The sequence below is a fragment of the Cyphomyrmex costatus genome, unplaced genomic scaffold (assembly GCF_001594065.2).
Source record: "Cyphomyrmex costatus isolate MS0001 unplaced genomic scaffold, Ccosl1.0 scaffold5, whole genome shotgun sequence".
Classification (NCBI taxonomy): Eukaryota; Metazoa; Arthropoda; class Insecta; order Hymenoptera; family Formicidae; genus Cyphomyrmex; species Cyphomyrmex costatus.
In genome coordinates, this window is record NW_017279267.1 from 5,288,582 (window position 1) to 5,301,730 (window position 13,149).

The 13,149-nt window shown below is 36.4% G+C and overlaps 1 protein-coding gene across 1 annotated transcript in view; it reads left to right on the top strand.

Annotated features, from left to right (window-relative positions):
- Rpb8 (DNA-directed RNA polymerases I, II, and III subunit Rpb8) overlaps window positions 1-13,149 on the top strand; it is a 57,041-nt gene that overhangs the window by 35,981 nt on the left and 7,911 nt on the right. The gene's annotated exons all lie outside the window — the stretch shown is intronic.

The following is a 13,149-nucleotide window of genomic DNA, read 5'->3' on the forward strand; positions in this document are numbered from 1 at the left end:
TATATTATATTGCATAAAATTATAAAAAAAACATTCTATCCTCCTCACCGAATGTAATGAGATCAAGTGATCGGACAATTAAAAGTTCGCTCTAGATGTTCGTCTTCTGAGATTGAAGATGAATACAGAAGTCTTGATTCTTTTTCAAGAGATGGCGTATCTGCTGATTTGCAGTTGCGAAATGTGTTTATGTATTAAATAGAATTGGAAAAGTAACGATGTTTAGCTCTTCTGTAATGTGAATCGATTTAATTTTTAATTGTATTTTTCATGGTGTAAAGCGAATGAAAATGAGCGTAAAAAGTAAACATTGTTCACCGTGCTATACAAAATGCTGTACAAGAGTAAACACCTTTCATCATGCTGTATCAGAGGGATTCAGACATTTGCTGCCATTGTGAAAATATTTCGACGTGGTTATTTCGACTTGGACGAGATTTAATAATACAATGTATTGTACTGTAATTATGTAGTTTAGCTTTTGTTAATATTGCGTCCGTTTGCTCGAACGTTCGTTCCTTCGTCTGTGAGGGGCGTGACAGCTGGGAAACGAATTATTGATCGGGGTGGCTCGAGACCCCGGAATGAATATAGCTGATACCCCGGCAACATTGGCAACGCGCAGGCACACGCATCCTGTCATCGCGTCGACGCGCGACGTGACGATCCACTCTAAAAAAAATTTGGAACTCAAAATTATCGTTACCTTATTATTATAATATATTTATTATCTTTTGTTGATCGTGACACTTTTAATATCAGATCTATTTATATTTTATTTTCATCATGAGTTGCTGATATTTTTTTATAAAAAAAAATCAGAGTTACATAATATTTCATTTACAATTATGTTAACATTCCTGTTAATATAATTCTTGAAATATAATAAAATTCAACATAAATAAATAGTACAAACGTTTCACATTAGATTTAAAAATATTCTGTGTCGGAGATTTTTTTATCGGAATTGAAATGGGAATTATCTTTGCTTTCATTTTGTCGGTATTTGGTGCTGAGTAGATTATTGGAATGTCAAGTCTCTTGACAGAGAACCTGTAGCGCAAATTTCTTCGATCTCATCGAGGATGCGGGCTCTGCGAGAGTCAGCTGATCAGGATTAGTGCAAGCGCGTGCGCACGATGCAATGCTTCCCGATTGGTCGATACCTCGGCTAGGACGCGCAAGGTCGCCCGGGCTGTCAAAATCAGCTGACGCCGGAACAACCAATCAGCTGACGCTCGAAGCTTAGGAGAATCTTCCCCACCGTTGGGTTTTAGTTCTACGCTGTCTGATTTTTCGTCGGATTTTCCACGATACTCATTTGAGTGTAAACCTAGTTTTGTTAATCGAATGATGGAAACATTCTCGATCGAGATCACGCTAGTCCTTTATGATGTGCGTAATTAACTTTGGAGTATGATTTGAAATTCTCTTATTAAGTGCATAATATGCAATCAAGAGATACAACGTTATACATTTTTTAAATTTAAGGACCTTGTCAAATTTATTGTTTTTTTTTTTTATAAAATTCTATTTACTGCAACATGTATTTAAATCTCTTCCTGAAGATTATTGTATCCTTTTCATCGTTAATTATCTATCAGAGAGAAGGGAGAAATGAGCAAATCTTAGCTCTCAATGAATGTATCGAATTTAAATCACAAATACGCGAAATTTAGCTTTTCAATTATGCGTCACTGCGTTGAAATATCATATGTTCGTTGGCGGCAAAATTATACCGGCTGTAAATTATGCGTTCATATGCGCAACATGTTTTGCGGCTTTTCTTCCTTGTGAGTCACGTCGACCGTCGTTCCACAGTCACATGTATCTCCTAATATTGTGGAGAGCAGCCTAGGACCGTGTCGAAAGGCGGTATACGTATACACAGCCGACTCGACGGAAAATTTAACCGCCACGTCATCCGACGTTGCGCTGCAGCGAGAAAACTCGAGCGGACGAGTAAAACTATCACGGAATCGCCGCGTTACGTAAAATCGCGAGGCGGAATTGCGGCATGCTGCATTTTTGGCAGCCGATGTGCAAAAGCATTTCCTTCTCTTTTTCGTGATGCGTACGTGTGTTGCGTGCATGTTATTGGCATGATTTTTCGACAGGTATTATGCGCCAAAAATCGCATCGATATGCCGCATGTTTGGCCGCGGTGTAATCGAAGCAACCCAACGTCACGATTGATTTATATCTTCTCGACTGTTTTCATCCTCTTTAGATGATTTGTATAAAATAGGTCTATGTTCATTTACTCATTTGAACTCATGTTTATTTACATATCTTATCGGATTTACATTATTGCGGTTTAATAGCTTTAAAAACACACTGGTTATATATAATATTAAAGTTTTGTAAAATTGGAAGATATATAAGTAACTTATGCATTGTTTATAATCTTTTATTGATACCGTGTTGTAATTGTTAAAGTAACTGTAAGATAAAATGTTAAAGATTGATATACGTATTATACGTTTTTGCCATGTCTTGAGATTTCTTATTTTAATTCTTTGATTAAAAGTTTGAGCAAGAAAATTGTTTTTCCTTTAAAGCAGATCGCGCAGGCATATCCTCGCGTAGTTGCGCTACGATCCGTATAATTTATTAGATTGAACGAACTTACCTGTGAAGTTCGATCTTACCTATACTCCTTGTCTCGTCTCGTCCGGATGGAAAACCACTATATAGTATACATTCGGATGAGACCTAAGGAAGCATAATTCTTCTTATCACAAAGCGGTACTGATCGAGAATTAAGAAATCTGGAGAGAGATCACCATCAATATATTCATACATCAATCCATATCGATAATCGCACACGATCAATAATCTTGTCAGTATTTGTTGGCACTGACAGTATTATTGATCGTATAAGGTCTGCATAACATGCGATACTGCGATAGTGCATTCTTTGCGAATTAGTAGTCTACTCTCTCGTAGCTTTATATTTAAAAAGTTGTGAGTATATTATACTACACATATAACGAATGTGCGGGCAGAGGAAGAGAGCTGCTCAATGAGAAATGACAATGAAATCGACGTCGAATCGACATCAATTCGATGTCGATTTCATTGTTATTTTTCACTGGGTATACTCATCACATAACGCTTGTATTATGCAATCTCGCCGCGTTGTTTTGTTTATCAACAACTGATTTGATTTTCTTAGGTGCTCTATTTATAAAAGTTTTCCCTAATTTTTCTTGAGAGTTATTGTTCATGAATATTAAAAGTCTATAAGTATTAATTTGTCAATGATATACTCGAGTTGCGATGTTATTTAAATATTAAATAGCATATTTTAAGTCTTAGTAGTTAGCAAAGGTTCGGCATTATAAATTTTGAGATTCCTTTTAAAATCTCAAAAAATGATGCAACAATTTGTGAAATAATGTATCATCTATCCACTTACGGAATGAAAAATAATCTTCGATATATTTTATGAAACTTTTAACGAATGTGTAGTGGTATAGGCGATGTAGATGCTATATCGCGAATATTTTAGAACGTTATTAACAAATTGTGCGTCATGGATATTAGTGAAATGCGTATAAAGGCATTAATAAGGTATTAAAGTCACGTTATAACGTTTGTAAGTGATACATCGACTCTGTCCAATCATGAGCGTTTAAACTGATGCCGACGTCATTCGTTGCAAAAGGGGAGTTAGCTTGAGTTACTAAATTACGGTACGTTAAAATATCTCGCCGTTGAATCAAGCATTATTTCTCATTCTAATAGCTATCCTGAAGAGTCATGATTGACGCACAGTCGTATAAATTCAACACAGTAACTCGGTTTTTTTAATCACAGTTTAAAAAAAATTTCATTATACCTTCATCTATGCATTAAATAGTATAAATATTTTACTGTTCCAAAATATAATAGAAAATATTTACAATATGTTATTTATTTAGGAACTTATTTATTGCGAATTGAATTACGTTTAAGCTTAAATGGGAAGATAATTAATAGATTCACGATGTGAAGGAGTTTTCGAGCAGGTAATTCTGTACGATATTGCTGTGGGTGTTATACCGAGTTGCCGCCAACACTCGCAGGCTCTCTTCTCTACCCGGATGCGAGCCAGGCTCTCCGGTTCCCAGGGGTGACCTAGTTTCGTTTATCCCCTCGGAGTCAGCCTACACTTGCCTGGCGAACACCTCCCTCCTCCCTCGTGCACACCTACGCGCATTTTCCATGAACTACATCCATTTAATTTACAGTTTCAGCTCGTTTTCGATTCTGTGTTATTTCAGCGTTCACACAAATAGTGATTGGGAAATTAATTTTCAAAGGCCTATTTCATTTTTAATTCTTTTTTTTTTTTTTTTAATTACATTGTACGTGGTGAAAGATTTGCTGGCAGAGATATAAGATGATCACGTCTTTTTAGGATGCTTAAATACTCGTATCTAAAGCCAAGAGTCGCGTATGTAGCTATTCGAATAGTTTTATTTGAATAAAATTTTAAAACCGGGAACACACATATTTTAAATCGCATAAGAATTTCATTTGGAAGACATTTTGAAAGGGGTGTTGGCGAGTATAACTGCTGGAATTAATTTTTTATTTTATTCGTACGTTTTTTCTCGCGCGCTAATTACTTTTCCGTAGTAGGGTCTACGAAGAATATATGATACGTGCAATGTGTGTACTTATAAAATTGGAGCTCTCTCGTTTTGACGGGCGCTTGCCGCGCATCCTCGCCGGGATTGCTCCTGGGGAAAGGTCAGACAGTCAGAGGCTAACCTAGTGACTGGAATTAGGTCAACCCCTGACGGGGACGTTCTGGCGTCCCCACTTTCCCCGAACACGCGGAAGAGTCCACGTTGTTGCGCTCACAGTCAAACCAGATTGCACGTAGCCGATACGACACAATGTCATTTGGATCTGAAGAATTGAATTCTCGATTGACCGAGGGTTAACAGCTATTTAGTAAGAAGTGAGTACACGAAGTCGAGATATACCTATAATTGTGTTACGGATTAAATGTGATAATATTTTCCGACAATACACCGCGCGTTCAAATAGGTTAATTTAAAATTTGAGAAAAAGAGTTTAATTCCCTTCTGTTCTAGTAAAAATTATTAAAAAAATTATTGTTACAACGAAGCCGTCAATTGTAATTTGCACTCACAATCACAACTGGTCGATTCTATTTTATAATAGGTGATGTTGACTAACGGACATAAATATTAATAATTAATAAAAATTGTTACGTTTGCAGAATTAATTGAACATGAAATCATCCTCGGTTCATTAAAATTCATTGTATCCTTAATGTTGTTCAAGGTCAACAAGTGCTAGCGTCTCTATGTCTACTGCTCATAGAATTGAGAGTAAACGCTGATTTCATGTTAGATCAATACCTTCCCGTTTTTTCCCCGTTTTGTCTCCACGATTTTGATGTTCTTGACGCTTTTCGCTACAACCATGTTTTCGAGATAGTTAGGCACTCTTGTCAATTGCACAAGGAAACTTTTCTATTATATTTTTCGTTGTTTAATTTTGTTGTAATTTCGATTTTTATTTAAATAATTATATTTGTGTGTAATTTTTGCGATGCTTTACAATATTGAGAAATGTTTTATAATTTCATATACAAGTGCTTATCAGACTGTAAAAAATAGTAATAATTTATTTTTTGTTTTAAATTTTTATTTGTTTCACCGTAATATGTTTTAGAAGTAGCAAGATAATTATTTAAAAATTTTATGGATAAAAATGTAATATTTTAAAAGATGAATGTTTCGTATTTTAATTGAATGAACAGACACTTTTGTAATTTTTTTTCGTGATTGTATTATAAATAAAGTTATTCTATCTTTCTCTGCATGTCATGCATAATTTTTAGTTGTGGAAGAAAGATGGAATGACTATTATTGTACGTCATGTGTCAAGTGGATTGTCATACAACAGTGAAAATATTCGCGCAATTAAGAAGAATTGTAAGGACAGTTTTTGATGTCTCTCCATCAGAAAAGAGGAAACTTCATTCATGGAAGTTTGTTGAATTTGTCGACCCCACATCATGTTTTATTGTAATTTTATATTCCGAAACGCCTTTTTCACTTTTTAAGTATTTTTGTGATTAGTAAATTTCAAACATTTTCGCATATGGTATCAATATGTGCCTATCAATGTTAAAAATGTTATTTTTTTCTCTAAAAAATTGCTTGAAAACACATTTTGGTTAACATTTTTAAATATTATATGTATAATATCAACAGTGCTAAACTCTTTTGCATTTATTGCGTTATATATTCAATTATAATATCGTTCATGAAGTACTACTTCTGTAATATTTGCTTGACCCATAAATTAAGATAAGTTGTAGCCATTATCAATTATGAGAGTAAATTTAACTTCGACGCGTCTTTACTACTATATTATGTTAAATTTTTTTTCATATAATTTATTTAACAAATTATTCGTCTATTGTTATCCACACACACATATTTGGTTTCCTCCGTTTATATTCACACTTTTTCCTGTCGTTACAACTCATATATGATACAAGTTTGAGATATCTCTCTCTCTCTCTCTCTCTCCCCCCCCCTCCTATTTTTTGTCCCTCTACCGTTTTATTATTAATATAGATATCTTACATGATAATTATACTATTATTCTTTCTCCACATTTTGCATTTTCTATGCACGATATCGTGATAGTGCAAACCGTGACATTGAGCGTGCAGTAGTTATGGACTTTGCTTTGCAGTCGAGCGATCACGGCTACGCGCCCCGACCGCCACGTGTTGCTTCAACTCCTCTACAACCACTCGTCGCATTTGCGGCATGGACGACATACAAGTAGAAAAGTTCTCGCGGCTACTAGTATCGTATGCTAGGCGAAAGGCCTGATTTTTATAAAGCATGCTTCCAAAAATATATACTTCGAAATTTAAAGTAATTACAAGCTGTCAAAACTATTTCGAGAACTGGGAAAAGCTATTTTATTTATTATAATATTTCAGCGATAATATTTTACGGTGTACGTCAAGTTACTTTAACACACCGTAGAGAGTAACAAAATATTAGCTTTACAAATAACTTTCAATATTAAATACAGCTGTGTTTTTCGCTCATTTTGCACTCCAAGACTGGAAGGTGAGGAATCTTTAATATCAAGGAATCCTGCTTTTCTACTGGAAGAAATAAACATGAACAGCAATATTCGTTTCAATTTTCGCAAAATCCGTTTTCCGTAACAATTATGTGTTTGGCCATCTGAACGTTTGCATTTTCAGTATCGTCTTTATTATTTCCACAATGATTCGCGTTACGATTTCCGCGATTGAGTCAAAATTAGCGATTCCGACAGTTCCAAGTTCTTTTCAGCCGTTTTTGTTTCGCATTACTAGTGAAAGCGTTTTTAATTATTCTGGATACGCGACATACGATCAATTACCGTCGTGCGCTTAAACTGCATGATGGTAAACCAAGAATAGCTTCATTATATGCGCGCTGCATTGAATGACGTAGCCAAAGATATATAGTGTGTTGTGTACCGGCTCTCAATTACATAACAATGATATTTAGTCTGACTAATATGTCTATCCTGCACGTATTCGTCTCTTACCGCATCACCGTCATATGTCGCGATAAAAACAATTTCGCGAGACAAGAACATTTCTCGCGAGCTGTATAATCGCAACGTCAACTGCAGATAGCAAACAGCGAGATAATTTTGGGTGCAACGTACGATCAGCCCAAAACGAGAAAGTGACACATTCCTTTACTTCAGCTGATTTCTTGTTTTTTTTTTTTTTTTTTTTTTTTTTTTTTTCTTTCTACTACTTTAACGTCACACGATTTTTATAACGCTATTTTCGACGAGGAAATAAGAACGATATTTAATAATAGCTACGAGAACTGTGTAACATGCAAATTCGTCTGCAGCTGCTTATTGCGAAGCACGTCAAGTTTATTTCCTTGGTCTTTTCTTACATAATCAGTGCTCGCATTTGACGGTCGACCGCCATATTACCGCGTCTCTTTCTCTCTCTCTCTTTCTCTCTCTCTCTCTCTCTTTATTCATTATATCATGTAGTAGGAGCTCCCGGTTCTGAACGATAATCGACTCTCTCGAGTGCGCGTGTGTGTTAGAGTGGCGTAGGAGGATGAGGTACAACAGAAAGAGGAGGAGGGCACGAGGGGTGAGGAGACAGGCCAAAGGTGCCTCCTCAACCCCTCCGCGATACATCGGTCGCGCGCGCGCGCGCGCTTGCTTGCGAGTGGGGAGCGGCCGTTCGACCGCAGGAGAGGCGAGGGAAGGTAGGAAGGGATGGAGTGCAGGGGGGTGTCGTGACGGGGACAAACGGGCCGCGACCGAGAAAACGGTGCAGGCAGCGCGCGCGCAGGTGCGCTCCCCGGTTCCTGGCGTTGTATTGCGTGTGTCGTGTCGCGACTGCCGCGATGTGAGATGGCGAGACTTAAAGGCTCGTTTACACCGTGTCGAACGGAGCGACGTGTCGCGTCGCCTCTCGCGCGCGTTTCGGTAGTGACGAAAATGACGACCCACGATGATGACGACGATGACGACGATGACTGCCAACGGCGTGTAGTGGTAGTAGTAGCGGCAGATACGGTGATAGTGTGCGACGATGAGATGCGATAGTGGTAGCTGTCTAAGATTAAGTCGACCCAGGTTCTGACACTTACCTTGCCAAGGAAGAGATGCACGTTGCTCCTCGTCGTCCCTCGACCACCCACCTGTCGCGGTTCTTCTTCCACCGTCTCGTTCGTAGCGCATCGATATTTTCGAGGATATCCCAGCATGTCGGAGCATCTTAAGAGTAACGCACTTATTTGTATATAAGCTACGTTTCGCGCGATTATTCATATCGAAGGACTCAATTACTTCATCTACTCTCTTTGAATCACTTTGAAATCTTTTTTTTTTTCTTAATGGAAAAACTTGACAAATTAATTTTTGAATTTATTTTAAAAATTAACGAATATTCAAAATTTTTACAAAAGGGTTTATAATTTGACATAATACTTTAATCGTTGGAAAAGCTTAGTTTTGGCGCATGGAAATAAGTTGCGCCGAAATTGTTCTTTCACATTGGAAATATTTCCTTGTGCGATATTTTATGTGACATTGTTATTTTTTCAATCACATGACATTTATCATATTCTCGATTACATTTTATTGCGTTGACGTAGGAATAAATGTCTATTACAAATTTAGTGACAATTTCATGTCATATTTGTAATTACAGGTAATAGAGAGAGCATGCTTTTTGTATTTCACGCTAAAATAATAATCATCGAGAGAATTTCAAAGATAATTCAACTGAAAAAGTTTATCTCATAATGTAAGATTTTTATTGACGCGACGTTATTTATTACTGTCTCTGTCTGCTTTTAATGCGATCTTTAGAGAATTATTTGTGCAGTGACAAGCAACGTAACATCGTTTTTTACTTAATTGTACTCGTGTTATATTTTTATTAGTCGTATACAAGAGGCAGCACGTCATTGGATTGTAAATCCAATGCGAATGCGCAAAAGAAGATCTCACAGTTGAATATGTTTCTAAAGATTGATAATTGTTACTTGTTCTGAAATAATGCAAAACTGTTACGTTTTAAGATTTGAGTGAATTACCGTTTTGTCACGGTGAGAACACGTAGTGTCATGAGGAGTCGTTCGCCATTATTACGTTGCACTTGATTAGTCGCGAAAGTGCACGTGCGTGCGTAGTGGCATGCACTCGATAATTAGCAACAATTATACGCGCGACAACGCGACGAAGGTCGCCTGGTCGCGCGGTCCGCGGAACTCGCGCGCGAGTATAGGCTCATTATATTGGACGCGTCCATGCCTCAAGCCAACGCGCGAATCGATCGTTTCAGTAGTGACCCATATCTCGTGCAAAAATCTATGAAAGAGAATAGCGGGCAATTCGATTTTAAATCTATGTATCGATGGATACGGTGCGTGTCGATATTATCGATATCATCGATTGCTTTAGTAAAGCAAATTTAGTAGAACGAATTCGAATTCGTGCAGACTCGTGTAATGACGATCTCTCTCTGATCCACTCGATTCCTTTTCTCTTGATTTTAAATTTTGAGGATTTATTTTCGAGCATTCGTCTCTTTATTCTTTTTGCAATAGTCATTGCAATAGTTTAGATTTTTGATCCTGTCACGTAAAATATATATTATTTATACTCGAAATTTTATTTTTTCTTTAAAGTACTTAAAATTATTGATATGGATCGTTGCTCGCTTTTTCCACTGTTTATTCGTTTAGTTTTATTTCTATCTTATGTCTTTCTTTGATGTGTATCAGTGTAACATATAGTGTATTTTTGTATTATAATACAAATAAAAGTTTAAAATTGTAAAAAGATGTTTGAAAATTGTATATAATTCTTATAAAAGGATCGAAGGAATATGAACTCAAAAGAGTACTTATATGAATCAAGCATTCGACGAATAGAAATTCAGATTTGTCATTGCCAGTGCAAATAAAATGGTAGTAGTTGGCAATCGAAATTAATTTCATGCAAACCGAATTGTTAGCACAATCTGACTTGGACGATAAAGCAATTTGAGCTATGAGTCTCGGTCGGATTCGATAACGTTTCGTTTAATTAATCGACTGTTGGGAAAGATTTTCGTGCTAGTTCCAGAGACAATTCCGAATCGATCGTCATTTAACATTTTTAATTGAAGACACAATATCTTCTCGCTGTGTTACTTTATTACAAGATCCACCTTACACCTCAATTAAAAAATAAATTAACTGAGGTTAGAATAAATCGATTTAGGTCAGATGCATTATTTGAAATGTTTTTCGATAAGTACCTACAAGACATTTGTGACATTTTTAATATAGTAAATATAGTAAATTTATCGTTTACTATATATTTAACTTAATTAATTAGACGTACGTGAGGAAATTGCTTATTTTATATCGCGAAATGTAAATAATTTCAAAAATAACTGCTCGATGCAATGTTCAAAGGTCACCCTCGGGGGCCAGGCGGGGAATATTCATTTGGAATGAGCCAAGTAACTCTGGGCTTTTCGCAACCCCGATAATAACGAGACCAACCCCGGCTGGCACGTCTCTGGCTACACGATAGTATTTCGAGGTTAAGCGGATGATGTGTGGGGCGTGTGTGGCCCAGCGCCACGCATCTTGGCATAGCTTTTTCGGCCACTCAGTTGCATAATCGCGCGACGCGGCACTTACCCGGATCATCCACGTTAGTCGTGCCTTGTTCGCCGTGCCGGTCCCGCCGTGTGTTTTTCTTTCGTTTCGAGCAATACGACGAGCTCCCTCGAGTAGTTATAGATAGTTATAGCTTGTGATTAGTGCGATAGCATTAGTATAAGATAGCGCACCGCGAATTTCGCGCCGACAAATTTGTATCTCTTAGACGACTTAGACATCGCGATCGTAGGAGAGAATCGAGATTTAAATGCTCTTTCTCATTCTGATGGCACAAAAATTTGAAGTTATGTTACAGCCGGAAAAAAAGAGTATCATTGAAGAATATAAATTTTGAAAATTGAATCATTAATGGTTCAATTAATGAAAATTATTAATTAATTGTTAGACTCTTATTTTGAGCGAGAATATTTTATTCATCGTATCGTAACAAGCCAATTAAATGCAATTTAGAGATGAATCGTTTGTCTTTTTATTTATGTTTGTAGAAGTTTTTTTTAGTTATATTACATTTTTTGTTCGAGACGCGATATGCTTAATTATATAATTGTTTCACGTAACTGCTACGTATTTCTTGACAAAATTTTTGTTTTTCTTTTGTTGTTAGAGATCGGTATGGTTGACACCGAGAGCAGTATGAGTTTTTGTGTTTATCGGCTTCTATAATCGATCGATATGACTTTTATTTTCTTTCGTCGCTGCGTTTGTCGTCACGTATATCTTTGGAAAAAGCGACGTGCCATTGCTATTAGCGACTCTGCAAGGTGACGATGTCGGAGGACCTGTCATGCCGATCTGTCTCGATCCCATACAAAAGACACGATGTGCATCGTGATAGTACAGCAGAATCGATCGTTAAGCTCGTTTAACGGCAAAGTGGTCCAATTACATCGTTACCGTCGAAGCGAACGCCGCTTCGGATTTCCTACCATGTTTCGCTTCTCTTCTCTTGTTTTTCCTTGAACATCTCTCGTTGCAATATTCGATTTTAATTCATCTGAATTCGCATATCGCAACGATTTCATCGGCTGTTCTGAGGGATGGAATATATATAGACGCGTTAAAATTAGGGAATGCAACACATACATCACAATCTTTCGTACTTGCGTTTTTAATCTCGATGTTAAGTTAATACGTGTATATATTATACATCAGTGTCATAATATAGAGGTGAAAAAGCGAGTGTGAGAATTTCTTATAGTACGTTGAAATTGAACATTAAAAATTATTCTCGTAATCTAAATAAATGTAATTCACATAGGATCCAAAATTGAAATTTATCGAAAGCAATATGTTTTATTAAATTCACGATTCTCTCGGATTTATCGATATCCATCATAACAATTGTTCGTCCGATGTATATTGCATCTTTTTGATGCAATCTTTCACTATTTGGGTAAACCCGGTATATACGCCGCGTCAGGAAATACGCCGCAGAAGCCAGAAAAAATAGAAGGAGTGGGGATAATTTTCCGTCAATTAATTTGTTACATGCCTTTATGGTATATCAGTATTATGTTATGATTTCAGTTCTTTACTGTTAATATTAATGAAATTATTGCGAGTTAAATCGATTTTTTACTGTAATAAGTAGTGTAATAAGCCATCATAATTTATGATCTACATAAAATGATTATTATAGAGCGTGTAAAAGACTTAGTGATTATTTTGCAATACACATGTGTAGAGGAATAGTAAAGCATGTTGTATAGCAAAATACAAGTGCTTTGCTCCAGTATTGTTTGTTTAATTAGTTGTCATATATATCCCATCTATTTGGGATATACGGCATTTTTAGCAAGCGGGATGCTGTGCCGCAGCACAGATTATTTAGGAAGTTTTTGTTAATTCTAACAATTATATTTTGCATTAATGCATAAATGTTGATAAATCTTAAACGTTTAAAGATTATTTTCAAAGATTTGAAGCTATTTAAAAAAATTGT